Genomic DNA, 14,016 nt, shown 5'->3' on the forward strand with positions numbered 1-14,016 from the left:
CTGAATTTTTTTCACTGAAGTCAGCTTCAAACATGAAGACTGTGGTGGGGAGCTGGTCTGTGTTTGGCAAGTTCTGCCAAGTGCCTTCTGCTTGAACACAGCAGGTTTTTAACCTGAATCACCATGTTTTCCATTGTGTATTATGCTAAAGCTCACCCAGCTCACAGAAATGAGCAGATTATTTTACATATAGAGGACTAGTATGCAAAGATTACTAAGACACTTCTATTTTATCTTCAATTAAAAACTGTATTCTTCCTGTTGGTTGTAAATTGTTCCATAGCAATCAGATCTGAACAGCTGCTACTAAAAGTCACGAGTAAATTTAAGTTTCTCAGCACAAGGGTGGCTCAAAGATTTGGTTTACAGCTGAATTATTTCCAAAACAACCATTCAGCCATGAAGTTTAAATAAAATGTGTGTCCTGTTTAAAAATGGTGAACCTGCTATTTTTACTTGAAGCTAAAGAATAAGTATGAATATCTATAGGTGAGGGGTTTTTTTGAGGAGAGTTCCCTTCAAACCTGATGGTCAGAAAATAGTTTGAGGAAACATTTTCTGTTGTTACCTGTTACTAATGCAACGCAAAGTATTAAGAATGGTTTTATTAAACATTGATCAGAAGGATGAGCCAGGGAGTCAGGGAATTCTCTGTGATAGCGTTCCTATGGGCTGTTTGCTCAGGTGTAGGAAAGACCATGCTGATGTTTCAAAAATACAATTCCCTAACTGTTTCAGAAGGAACCAAATAAACAGGAGTTACATCAGGTCCCTCTGATCACATTGCTTATTCTCCTGTAGAAACACCTGTATTTAAAATCCACTTGGTGTGTTATCCCCATGGTGAAGCCAGGAGAATTATTATTGGCAGCATTTTCAAGCCTTAGATGCTTAGATTTAAGCACCTAAATATGTGGCTTCATTTTTGAAGTACTGAACACGCGCACACAGACACACACACACACGTTTTATTGAAGTCAGCTGGAGAAGCTGGGTCAGAAGCATTTTTGAAAATCAGACCACTTATTTAATTGTCTAAATATGGATTTATGAGCATAACTTCAGACACACTCAAATATAGTTGTAGCTCTCATAGACACTGTATTTTCCCAGCACTGTGTGTCCTACACACTTCAGACTAATCGTTAAGTCCCATTCCACAGTCACACTTCCTTCAATTAGGATGAATTAAAAGAACGTTTTTTTAGTGATTATTTCAATAAATTAAAACATTATTATTGTTGTTGGTATTATTTTCATTCTAGGAGGGAAAGGATGTTATTCTTCCTCTGCAGTAACTGGAGCATAAATGTAGTAACCCTACTGTTTACTTGTGAGAGTTAGAAAGTCAGACAATTTTATTGACCAGTTTTTTCCTTTTGTTTCTTTTAAATATCACAGTGCTTATAGAATCAGGGGTTAAGACTTTTAAAGAGCAAGGGGAACCCCAGATAGCCCTTGCTGTGCCACTGAAGCATTGTAGCTACATACTGCTTTCTGCTCCAGGCTTGGGACAAAAATCCAACCTTACCCAGGGGCATTAAAACTGAGCAATGAAACCCATTTTACTAAAATTTTCCTGTGAAAGTGGATGTCAACCAGGTGCAATTCTGTTGTTTAGCACCTGAGCAGTACCAGTTTATGGAAACCTTGGGAGGTTTAACCTTTTTGATGATTCCAGTTGTACATGGGATGGAATTATGCACTTTAAGTTTCACTGAACCAGGTGCATATTCAGCTGTCATTACTAATTCAGCTGAAATCTCTCCTTGTCTTTTCTCTCTCCCGTTACCAGAGAGAAGCTGATTAATGCAGAGGGCACTGCAGGGCTGGAGCCAGCTGGACTAGAACTTTTGAAATGGTTCCTCCTCCCCCGGTCTCAAGACAACTTTGTTTCCTTTGCCTTTTCAGCACTCATGTAATTTATAAAGCATGGTCTAAAATTACATGAGTGCTGAATAAATAAGAGGTAACATGCAAACCAAAGAAAGATTTCCAATGGCTGAGTCCACACAGAAAAGCATATAAAGTGAGTGGCAACAGTATTTCTTGGGCAAGCTTCTCAAAATGTCCTAAAATGCTTCATGAAAGAATGAATGTACATTCCTTCTGTCAATTCCATTTTTGTTTCTAAACATTCCCAGAAAAATATGTTTAATATAGAACTTCCATCGATACTCAATTTGCTCCACTGCAGGACAGGTTTCCCTGCTATTTTTATTGTCTAGCTTTATCTTTCTCATGCTCTTTGTCAGTACCTCGCTTTCTAGATGCTCCTTGCCAACTCCATAAACAATGAGTGACAGACTAAGCGGAGATAGATTAGTAGTCTCAGAAAAGAAACAGCAGGAGAAACTGACTTTAGCTCTGAGATTGAAAGAAGTAGGTAAATAAGAAGGGAACAGTTCCAAGTGAAGAGTGAAATGTACATGTCAAACTACAAAGGAAAATTGAGAGTATTTTTCTTCAGACACTCAGTAACAAAAACTTCAGTCAGCACCAGTGGGAGATTCCCAGTTCACTTAAACAGTAGTAGTGTCAGAGCCCAATGTCCTGGGCAAAATATCCCAGCAGTGTAAAAAGATGCTTTTCACAAGTAGAGGAATTGTCCCTCTCTCACAGATCTTAATAGTCTGGAAAACAAAGGATGAGGCAGAGAAACCTGTGATATCCAATAAAGGGACTGGAGCACAGACAGGTACATGATTTTTGGCTGGCTGGCTAATAATGACTTCTTGTTTCTAGCTGCATAAATGTCCTGTCCTTTAGCTTCCTAACATGATTCAGTTCCTTTTTTTTTTTGCCTGCATCAGTTCACTCCCCATACAGTGTCATCATTCTGCTACTTCCTTATAGTTGTCCTGTCTTGCCCACAGGAATATTGAGATAGTAAGCATGCCATCTGCTTAGCTCCTTGCTTAGAAAGCAAGAGATCTTCCTGAAAGTAAGGTGGTCCTGTACAGGGAGTATAGACCACAGTAAAGAGGTGAAGGGGAAGAAGTGAACTTCACAGAGATGCTCAGCACAGGAAACCAAAGATGATACAATCAGAAGCATGGGAACATGCAGAGTATGAAAGTCAAATTACTTGAGGTTTTTTCGCTCTTGTAAACAATTAGCCTATCAGTATAAGGTTCCCTCTGGTACTTTCCATCACATAAACAGGCTGTCTCACAGTCTGGGAATGATGTGGGAATCATCTGAAAAGCAGATCATTTGAAATAATTGTGCCAGCCCTGGACTGTGAAGCAATAAGAAAATTTAGATTTGTGAGGAAGGGAAGGTCTTGAGCTAGTCACACTGTAAAAAGATATTAAACAATGGCCCAAAAATGCATAGGAATTGGAAAGTTTGTCAGAAGATGAGATGTAAGACAGGCCATCTGAGGTGAGAAACAAATCAACATGTTTGTAAGATCTGGAAAGATACATTAAGTAAAGTATGTTGCTGTCTTAACCACAGCAGGATTTTCAGTTCCCAGCTACCTTCATCAATAAGGAGCCCACTAAAAACAAAAGAAAGTTACTCATCAGATGTTTTCGGCAGCAGGACAGAGGTTATTCAGTTAAAAGGCCATGTGCTGTACAAAGCCATTTAGGACATCTGCAGGACAAGGACTTTGTTGTGGTGGTTTTCCTATTGATTGCTCTAAAAAAGTAAAAATTTGAGTGTAACTTTTAGAGAGTAACACAGACCCGCTCACAGGCGGGACTGTGGGAAGAGCTCTTGGACTGATGTGGTATAATTCAGGATTTGGTTAAGATTGGTTACATGTTTCCATGTTCATTATTAGAAGGAAGTGCCACTTCTGGGCCCGCTAGGTTTGGTACGAACACAGAGAAGAAGTTTCTTCTCCAAAAAGCATTAAAGTTTTGGGGTTTTTCCAGTCATAATACAGAACTTGTTTTAACACATTTGAAGTTAGACAAGCTGAAGCCTGTTTCTCACAGCCTTAGCAGCTGGAGTTTTCTAAATGAATCCTGGACAGAGCATAAAGGAAATTTACCCTACTTCACTCTGTTCTTAGACAGTGATGTGGCAGAAAGATGCTTTGCACCATCATTAAAAGCCAGGCATATAAAACTATCTGCCTATCCATGTACACAGAACAGCATGCTCTACTTTCTTTCCTCACCTAATCTCCCCTGAATCCCCAGCAGCACACTTCTGCATTGTCATTTTTTTCTCTGCTATTTTCTAACAAATATTTCACAAATTCTGGTCTTCAGCAATATAGTATTGGTTTGAATCCTGAATGCAGATATGGCTGAATCAAACTCATTTTTCTTACACGTGAGGAAAATTTAAAACCTTTAAATTAAACTAGATATAACAATAGACCAGGTAAGCCTGTATTGTTTTACTGAACCACCTCATCATTATACTAAACCTTCTACATTCATTCTCATATGAATTTGGCATTCCAAAAAACATCTTCTTACCTAGACTGCTCTTATCCTGAGGCTTTAACTCATACAGTGCTTGGTCCTTTTCAGAAGTAATGAATCTGAAGTTTTTTTAGTTTCCATAATAGCAACAACCAAAAATCTCGGAAATTGCTAAGGGTACCAGTTCCCATCTTTTCATCTCTGTTCTGATATCATCATGTGAGATGGTAGAGAGAAAAGAATTTTCTCTATCCCATAACACAGCCTAGTGTGTTGGAGTTGAGGTGAGATGTATTTAGGCTCCTTTTATTACTGGACCACCATCTGCACTTGGGAGTAATTTAGTAAAGCGATTTACTTGATTTGTTTCCATAAAATGGAGTGCTTCAAGAACCACATTTTTGGGGGGTGGACAGCGATAACAATTTTCAGCACAGACATTGCAGAAGATTGCATGCAGAAGTCAGTTATGTGGCAAAGGGATGTTGTGCACACCAGCCAGAAATACCTACTTGTCAGATGAAAGGAGGCCTCACTCCTTCCATGTGTGCTTTTTCAGTAAAACAAGTTGGTATTGCTGATGCTATATGAAAATGTGAAGTTACTGCCTGTAAAATGTCAAACTTAATGCCTGTCTTGAGTGGACACCAGAAAATCCGTATGTTTTAGTATCAGGCTGCACATGAATTTGTTGCCAAATTCGTAAAACACACTGCTGATGGCATTTTGTCAGCTGTGAAACCTGTAGGTACAGAATTACATCTTAGCCCTGCTGAAGTTGGAATTTGTCCTCATTACAGATGATCAGGCCTAGTAGGTAAACTACACTTGAGTTACACCACACTCCAGTAAAGCCAGTGAGGTTGTATCAGGGCAGCTGAGAAATGAATGTTCATTTATCATTCCAGCACGGGCTGTCTCCAGTCATTGTTTTCATCTGCTGCTGCCTCTGAGCCACCAGATCTTTCTGCCTGAGAATGTTTGAATCCTTTGTTTTCCTCACCACCTAAACCGTATCCAATGGGCAACATATTTTCCCTCAGATCTTTAATATTGATTAGGTAACTGAATTTAAATTTTAGAGCTATGAAAGTTTGGAAACATCTGCAGACATTGAATAAAGTCTGTTTTCTCTTCCACAGTCTGTGAACAGCTGGAATCCTCAGCCTGAAAAGCCTTCTTTGTTTCCCAGGTTTCCATTACACATTTTTGTACCACACATGCAAGCTATCCAGGCCTATGAAGGAGAGGCAATTCTTATTTTTGTGAAAGATGTTTGCCATTTTCCATTCTGCACTCTTCAGACCTCTCCTTGTCCAATAAATGTTAAGTTGTTAAAAACATCCTATTTTTCCCTTTACAGCTGTATTTTTAGTGCAGATACTGAGCCAAAGTTTGATTTTGCACCAAATTTAATCCATCACACACAATTAACATCAGCAAGTTTTCTCTAGATTTGTATGAAGGCATGACACAAACTTGTTAATGTCTTCCTAAGAAGCTGTAGAACAAGTAAGGCATATCTTAACTGTGGTACCCACTGAAAGTATCAGCAACATTGGTGAAGACCTTTTTTCCCCATCATATTTGCACACATAAAGTATGTTAGGTGAAGATTTATAGACCTTACTCTGCAATCTTTTATTGAGCATAGTTCTTGTCTTGATATATGACTTCACTGATGTTCTGCTAATTTTCCATGATTAGGGCTATCAAAACCTGGTTTTAATAGCATGTTAGCCATGTTGTTCGTGTATGAAATTATTTTATAATTAAAAAGTTACATAGATATCATTTGGTTTGAGTATTCATCAGTAGCCTAATCCAAAATCCTTGGAATAATAACAATGTCTAATCAATGTCTATCTTATTTTGTCCAAGCTAACAGAATTCTTTTCAACATGTAGTACTTTGCTAGGGCATCATTGAATGCACATAGAAATGTCTATGAAACTGAGTGATCCCCACTTCCCAGAGTTACATGGCAATATTTTCAAACCTGGTTATGAAATCAAAAGATTGAGTTGCAATGTGCAGACATTCTTTGTCCTTGCAATTGCACACTTATAAAAATAAAAAGGTACTGTAGAAGGTTGCTACCCTTTACCACGTGCAGGATGAACTACACTCTACTGTACTGTACTTTTCTTCTAGCTATGGCTGATGGAAAAAAATCCAGCTTGATACTAGAAGTGTGCCATGGAAACTCTGCTGCTTTCCCATGCCATGTATTCCAGGCTGAAATGACTTTATGCTTTAAAATGTTTTCTGGTGTTTTTTCTGAATCTCCATATTTTTTCCTGCTACAGTGCACTGGAGAACATGTGGAGAACAACATACACATCTTCTCTTTGCAACAACGTCTTGCTTTTTGGAGACTGTGCCTTCAAAACATTTTTGGAGAGACAGGCAAAGAGTTTGTAATAATCAAGGCATTTTGACTGAAATGCAGACAAACCTGGATTCAAAGAACTGCCTTTAATGATTATCTCTGATGATACTTGGAAAGACCTGGAACAAATATAAGTAAAGCATTTGTCTGTGCCATACTTTTAGTCAGTCCTCTGCACAATCTGGAAAAGTTACCAACTCCAGATTGCCTAGGAGGAGGTTTTAGTAAGGATCGACAGAATCACATGGACAGCAATGTGCAAAACTTGTACTGAAAACTGCTTTAGAATCATGCACCTGATTACCAGAGAGTGAGCTCAGAAGCAGTCCTACAGCTAGAAATATTGATTGATAAGGTATGTCAAATTTTTTTAATGATACCACCAAAAGAAAAATTAGAGTAGTACACTAATAGCAAACTAGACAAAAGACAAGTTTTTTTAGATTTTATATCTATTTCCACTGAGGGTCCACATAAAGGACAGGGTACGGAGATAATTTTTTTATCAGTGTTGAACTACTTTTTGCAGAAGCACATTTCCAATAAACCCTCATCTTTCAATCTGTAGACACAATCCGTCAATGGAATTAACTTCCCACATAATACATTTGAGCACATTAAAAAGCAAAGCTGCTTCATTATTCTTAAGTAGATTTTTCATGTTAACATCGTTTTGTCCAGTCCTTTCAAGCATATGAGACCCCTCATTTTAAAATGACCATTTCAAAAAGACTCCTGTGTAAGCTATTCACATAAATTCAATTTCCTAAAACATCCTCTTGTTATTTCTAGGTATTTTGTCCTCTCTACCTCTCTACATTGACAATATTTTTCTTGGTCATAAACAGAAATGGACATTTCTGGATTTTATTTTATTCCAGTCAAGACAAGAAGAGCACAGAAGCTCCAATAAATTATAACTCTGAATAATACTAGTTATAAAGGAATGGCAAAGCGTCTTGGCGACGCATTTGCAAGCCAGAGCCAGAGAACCAGAGACTAATGTCTAGTAAAAGATGTCAGATTCAATTCTTGCTGCCAATGTCTGGCGAAAAAAATCTGCTCAATACGTGATTTACCTCATATGACCCAGTTGGCCTTCAGGGAAATGTTGCCTAATCATCATAAAGATAGTGCAGGTAAATTGTAAGGAAGGCATGTAGTACTTCCCATACATCGTGTTTCTTGCATACTGTTGTTCTCTGGATTTTAACACTGGGCATTCATCCATAACAGTACTATCAGGGGTTTATAGGAACTTCAGTCTGCTTCAAATAGTGAAATATTTGGGATTTGAATCATTGCTGGCAGTGGGTGCTCACACAGTGGACTCAAGAGAGCTTCTGCACTTCTTCACTGACACTCTATCTCTTTGACCTCATTTTCGTAAGGGAGGGAAATCGCAAAGTCCTTGCGTTTCTGTGAAAAGAGTAAACTTCCTTTCCCTTTGGCTTTCCCCAATGGCATCAAACCCATATATTGAATTGTACAACGGTATTTTAAGGGACAGAACACATGATATCTGTCAAATACATGAAGCAGAGCTAGCCAGGTTTCAGTTCTTGTTCCATAAAGTTGGGAGATTGCATGCAGGATTTTGGTGGCTTATTGGATTTGTGATTGCTCACTCCAGGAGCATCCGTGGATAGGTACTCACCTGTACTAACTGTGATGGAACAACATGAGATCAAAAACAGCTGAGGTATTTATCCAATTAGTGGCAAATTGGCAGTAATAGGAGCTCATATCCCAGAACTGTGACACCAGCTCCAAAGTGACATTTCTGCGTGTATGCCTTAGATAGCCCAATAAATTAGAGATGGTATTTTAAAAATGTCATTTCTCTCAGGCTATGTAGAAGTTATTCCCTCTACAGTAAGCTCAGCATGCACAAACTTTGACAGCCTGGCAAAGGCATGCTCCCCAAAAAAGTCTGAAAACAAACTAAGTCCCTTTGCTACCTACTCCTGAATGGATGTCCATCAGGCACTCCTTTATCTTGACAGGTTAATCCTAGTGAGGTCAATCAAATGACTATTTTTAAAAATCGGATACCAGCACATCTGTCTTGCCCTCCTTGACAAAAGAAGGAAGAAAAAATGCAAATAAAAATTCCTGGTCAAGGACAAAACAAGCAGGTTGAAATTTATGCCACTTAGCATAGAAATACCAAATAATGTGACTACCATCTGAATTCCCTGAATAGCATTTAATTACCATGCCAAGACAGCTCGACAAAGCCAAGAGATAAAATCAAAGCAAGAAAAGATTGCCCAAAATGAAGCAATACTAAAGCTTGACCAATTAACACTGACTGGCAAAATGTTAATCAAGACCAAGTTGCTCAGTGCTTGCATTGATCAGCAGTTTACCATTCAGCACATTATTTCTCTGTGATGCCCAAAATGTGCTCTGCTTGGATATGAGCAGTTTCTGTGGTCATCAGGGAGACCAGTCCACATTAGGGCTGCCCAGGATGTTCAGTCCAGCTGGTTGGAGACATGCCATATAAAAAAAAACCCCAAACAAAAAACCCCACATTGTTTTCAGTGCTGCTTGCAGTGTTCATGCCTGAGAAGATTGCTGACTGACTGTGCAACTCCCAGATAGCAAAGATGCAATTTTCAGTATATAAAATCTGATGAATAAGCTGTCCCCTGGGGTTTGGCAGGACTTTGCAACTGCCTGAGATCTGCTGTAACTTTCTCCACTTGGCCTAAACTCTCTGATATGGGATGCCTGAAAGTTACACAACTAAAAGCCATCTTTAACCACTCAAAAAAGCAGACTGGTTTTAGAGACTCTGAAAACTACAGTTCCAGCAGGAGCATATGGGAACACTTGCTGTGAAAATCAGGCCATTGTCATAAATGACTGCTTTAGGCACACCAGTCTGGAATAAAAAGGCCAATAAACTGAACAGTATCATTGGTAAATGACCCACCAGTGGCATTCAGTCAAAAGCTTGGAGATAGCAGTTTGGATTTCATTCATTAAGATTTGCATGCAACTAATTTTCCCAGCTGCTATTTAAGGAACATTATAGAGAAACAGTGAGAACTTGGGGATTTTTCAGTTTGAGTTCTGTGCTTTGAGCGCATATTTTATGAAGCATGTGTTTGGATAATAGTTGCAAATTCATCTCAGCGGCCTCTTTGATGACATGCATTTTTGAAACAGATGCTTGTGCTGATGGAGTGACATGTTCCAGGGTTAAGTGGGTCCTCCAAGACATAGCTCTGACTGCTTGCTGCTGGGGTCACCAAACTACTTCAGTGGGTTTATTTTAGCTTCCTGAAAGACACCCCTTCTGATGGCTTTAGCTCTTAGCAACATTCTTCTGCTTCCCAAAGACATTTTCTAACTTTACCCTGAGTGCAGAGTACAGTGTTCTAGCAATTCAATCCTGACTAGTTTTCATTTCTTCAGAGACATTGTAATTAACCATATCCATGGGTTACATGTTGGTTCATCTGCCAAAAACCAGTACACAGCAGCAAGTGAATATTGTTAATTAAATTTTCACGAGCCAGAGTGATCTCCTAGTTTGCAGCCATCTCATGAAAAGATGCACACATCTCCATTCAGCACTTAAGAAAGTTTGCAAGAGCAGAACAGTCCAGCTGCCTTCTCAGAGTCTCCAGGGACTGGTGTTCACAGTTTATCAGTGCCATATTATTATGTTTCCCACTTTGTCATTTGATATCACAGTGTTTCAAGTCCCTCTGTGTCTAATGGGAATACTACAGCCTCTCATATCCTACAGTCAGTTGTTTTAAGGTGTAATTTATCAGGGATTAATAATATGGTAGGAAGTACCATAATTTTACTTCTGTCTATAAAATGGTCTTTCTATGTTTGTGTATCTCCTACTTTTAAGCAAATTTGCTCCTAAGCAGTCAAAATTCTCATCCAGAATCAGCACTTGTCTCTCTTTAAGGCTACAAGGAAACCTTACTATTTGCCCTCTAGGTATTTGTCTACTCCTCTTCAAGTTCAACTCTTCAAGTTCAGGTTGTGTTGGGTGAGAAAAAGGTAAGATCCATGTAAGTCTGAGGTCTTTATCATTGTCCCCTTTGTCACAGTGTACAAGTACTTCACAGTCCCTAGGACAGCTCCCCTTCCTTCACAGATGTGTGAGTTCTCTGCTTACAGGTAACAATCCCTACCTTTCCTAAGGTGGTTTCTGGCCATAGATCCAGAGGAGCACTACAAAACAGTTTCCCTGTTTTGCAAAAGAAACAAAGAGAAGAGTACAGAACAAGTGCATAATGTCCTCTTTTAGCTCTGAAGTGAGATTTAAATAGAGTTTAGATGCCAAGTCCAGGTGTGGAATCTGACTCTGTTAAGCACTCACATCCTCTAGCTTTGCCAAGAAAGGATCTCCCAAGCACTAAAACCATGTTTCTGCATATACTCAGAGCAGCTTCTGATTTGGCAAGACTCATCCACTCCTAGATCTGCTGTTCAAGAGTTTAATCTGATGTCTCTGGTAATTCCTATCCCAGCCTTCTACTACAGCTGGAGTATAATTTGTAAACTGGCATTGGTAGAATTTATGTATTGCAGATCAAACCAATTTGTAGTGTTAATAATGTTACTGTAGGAACATCAGGAGATCTCCAGCATTTCCTCCTATACACTTAACCTAGTTTATGTGAAATTCTTGAAAAAATACGTATTTCTTCTACTCATACTTGATGTTCAGACATAATTTTGGCTAAAGCAAAGCATCTGGATATCCTGAGGTTGTTTCCATTATCTTCTCAGTAGACAGGCATTATTTCCTGTAGGGCAAAAATACTGTAGAATAATTTGTCCTTCTGCAAGTCAACAAGTATTTACTGAACCAGGAACCACCCATCTGCACAAGAGAAGACATAGGTAGAATAGATTTGAAAGAGAAGGAGCATACAGCTATAGAAATGGCAGGTTCTTCAATCTAGCAGGCATGGGGCTTTTTTCAGGAGATGAAAACGACGGGTCAGAAAATAAATGGAGGCATTATATTCCCATTTCCTATCAGAAGCAATAAAAAAACCAAATAATATATGACATTCAGTTTATCCTGTATTTGTTAAGAATGGTGATTATTGAAGTAAATCTATAAATTAAAGACTCTGGTAGTTTGAAATACACTCAAATTATTTAGAGAATGAGTGGGAAATATTCTTAGTCCCAGCACCTGCTGTTTAATTCCTCTGCTTTTCTGTGGTTTTACTATTACATTTTCCAATTCAAAAAAAAAGTGAAGCAGACTAGACAGAAGATATTGTCAAATGCCCAAGGCAAATAAACTGGAAAAATATTGAGAAAATTATATGTAACTTTCTGTAATAGCAAAGGGAATATGAAGTGAATAATATTAAATTAAGAGACAATATTAAAAAGAAAAGAAAAAAGTGGAACAGTGTCCCTTTTAAACAAGTATTCAAAATGTCCACTGAATCCTAAGGGGTGAAATCTTTCTGTGTTGCTTCGACACAGAATATGGGATATGAATCAATCTTAATTTATGCAGTAGATTAATTGCACATTTTTAATGTGAATCAGATCTCTTGGGTTCTGTGCTTATAAAAGTCACCTTTACTGGCCCCATATGAGAGCTCGGTGCCAAGACCACCCAGTGACTTTACTTTGAAGGATGCAGGAAACTGTAGAGTCTTAAATTCTCATGCAAATGCTGATTCTTAAATTCCTAACTTAAAGAATAGGAAGATGGAAACTCATAGCACATTACAATAAAAATTACAATAAAAATACCCTTTGCACCTAGAAGAGGAAAAGTTGCTTGTGAGGTTCCCTTCTGGGTTTCCCTGTGTTTTTCTAGACGTCCCAAAAAGTGAACAAAAGACCTTTTATCTTATAGGCAATTATGAAAAATCCAGCTCAGAGCATTAGGTAGGTGCCTGAGTATCATTAAATCCCTTCTGCTGTTTAGGAAGGGAAAGACCTAAAATGGGAAAGAAGGCCAGTACCATGTTAAACTACTTAAGAGGTCAAATAAAATCTGACTTCAGCCAGCAATGTTTGGATTTTTCCTTTGGCTCAGAGAACAAGCTGTACATCATCCAGTAAGTGTGTACTCTACAAGGGGTCAGAGGAAAAAACATCTGCCCATACTGGGCAGCTGCTTCAGTCGTCTCTTGTTGCCAAGTTCCTAAAAGTGCCCAGATGCATCTAGGCTGATGTATCAGGTCTCCTGCCTCTTCCTGGGCTGGTGGGTTCATGTGCACCCCAGACCCTTGTGCATTAAATGTGACGTGTAATATGCAGAGGGAAAGGGAAAAGCATTCATGAACCATGTTTGTCCTTCTCCTGACAAGGCTGCAACTCTTATATCAAGTTTTTTACCCCAGCTTGAAGGGGATTGTGAAAACCTTGAGAGGGAGAGAGCTCCTCACTCCTTCGCTGGTTTGTCTTCAGTCCACACACTTAAAAATCAAGTGTGTTCCAGCCTTACCCTGAAGACAATTTGTCTACTTGCAAGAAAGGAGATACAATTCTCAGCTCAATGGAGAACATAAAACCAGCTTTCTCAGTAGAAAAGACAGAAAACTAGGAGGTGGTAAAACCTCCCTGGACAGCATAGCAGCATAGGAAAAGTATGTGGCAATGGGAGGGGTAGTTGCATTAACGCTTCCTGACCCGTGTTTTTCCTGTGAATGTATATTAAAATATGTACATAGATGTGTCTGTGTATTTGTCGGTCTACAAAGCCACAAGAAATACAGCAATTGTCAGTAGCAACAGGGATGGACTTTCAACAAAATCAGCTGTTCTGAGACACACTGGAGAGAAGAATCATGTCGTAAGTATGAGGAAAACCTTTTTCACTTTCATATACCTGTCGTTCTACTGCATCTGGGGCTGATTTCTGGCAGGGTAATGCAGAAATATAAGAAGAGTTCTGTGGTGTACTAAGCATGCTGAACTTTACAGCCACCTGCACTAATGACATTCTTAGTGTTTCAGTATGGTCTGGGATAGCAGTAATCTGCAAAAGGGATGGAAATGATTTCTCAATTTTTATTTCTTTTGAATGTGCTATCTACCAACATGACTTTACTAAAAAAATTTAGATTGGAGCTGGCCTAGGTATTTGGCTAATATTCTGGCTTCTTGCCTTCACCTTGAGCTTTTTTCCTTCCTCTAGGCGTACAAAAACTCAGCAGTCTGTTTAAAAATGAAGAAGTCGTGACACCTAGCGGTGAGTTAAACACCAATAACTTCTGT

At 38.8% G+C, this 14,016-nt stretch overlaps 1 long non-coding RNA gene across 2 annotated transcripts in view; it reads left to right on the forward strand.

The window, feature by feature from the left end:
- Positions 1-14,016, forward strand: part of LOC108446150 — a 61,642-nt gene that overhangs the window by 45,215 nt on the left and 2,411 nt on the right. The window contains exons 2-4 of one of the 2 annotated variants that reach the window (XR_001861266.1): positions 10,753-10,815; positions 13,470-13,591; positions 13,937-13,990. This is a non-coding gene — a long non-coding RNA (uncharacterized LOC108446150). Of the gene's footprint in view, positions 1-10,752; positions 13,592-13,936; positions 13,991-14,016 lie in introns of both variants that reach the window. The other variant, XR_001861265.1, reaches the window with a different exon arrangement.

This window comes from Corvus brachyrhynchos, unplaced genomic scaffold (genome assembly GCF_000691975.1).
Source record: "Corvus brachyrhynchos isolate BGI_N302 unplaced genomic scaffold, ASM69197v1 scaffold3, whole genome shotgun sequence".
In the NCBI taxonomy this organism is placed as follows: Eukaryota; Metazoa; Chordata; class Aves; order Passeriformes; family Corvidae; genus Corvus; species Corvus brachyrhynchos.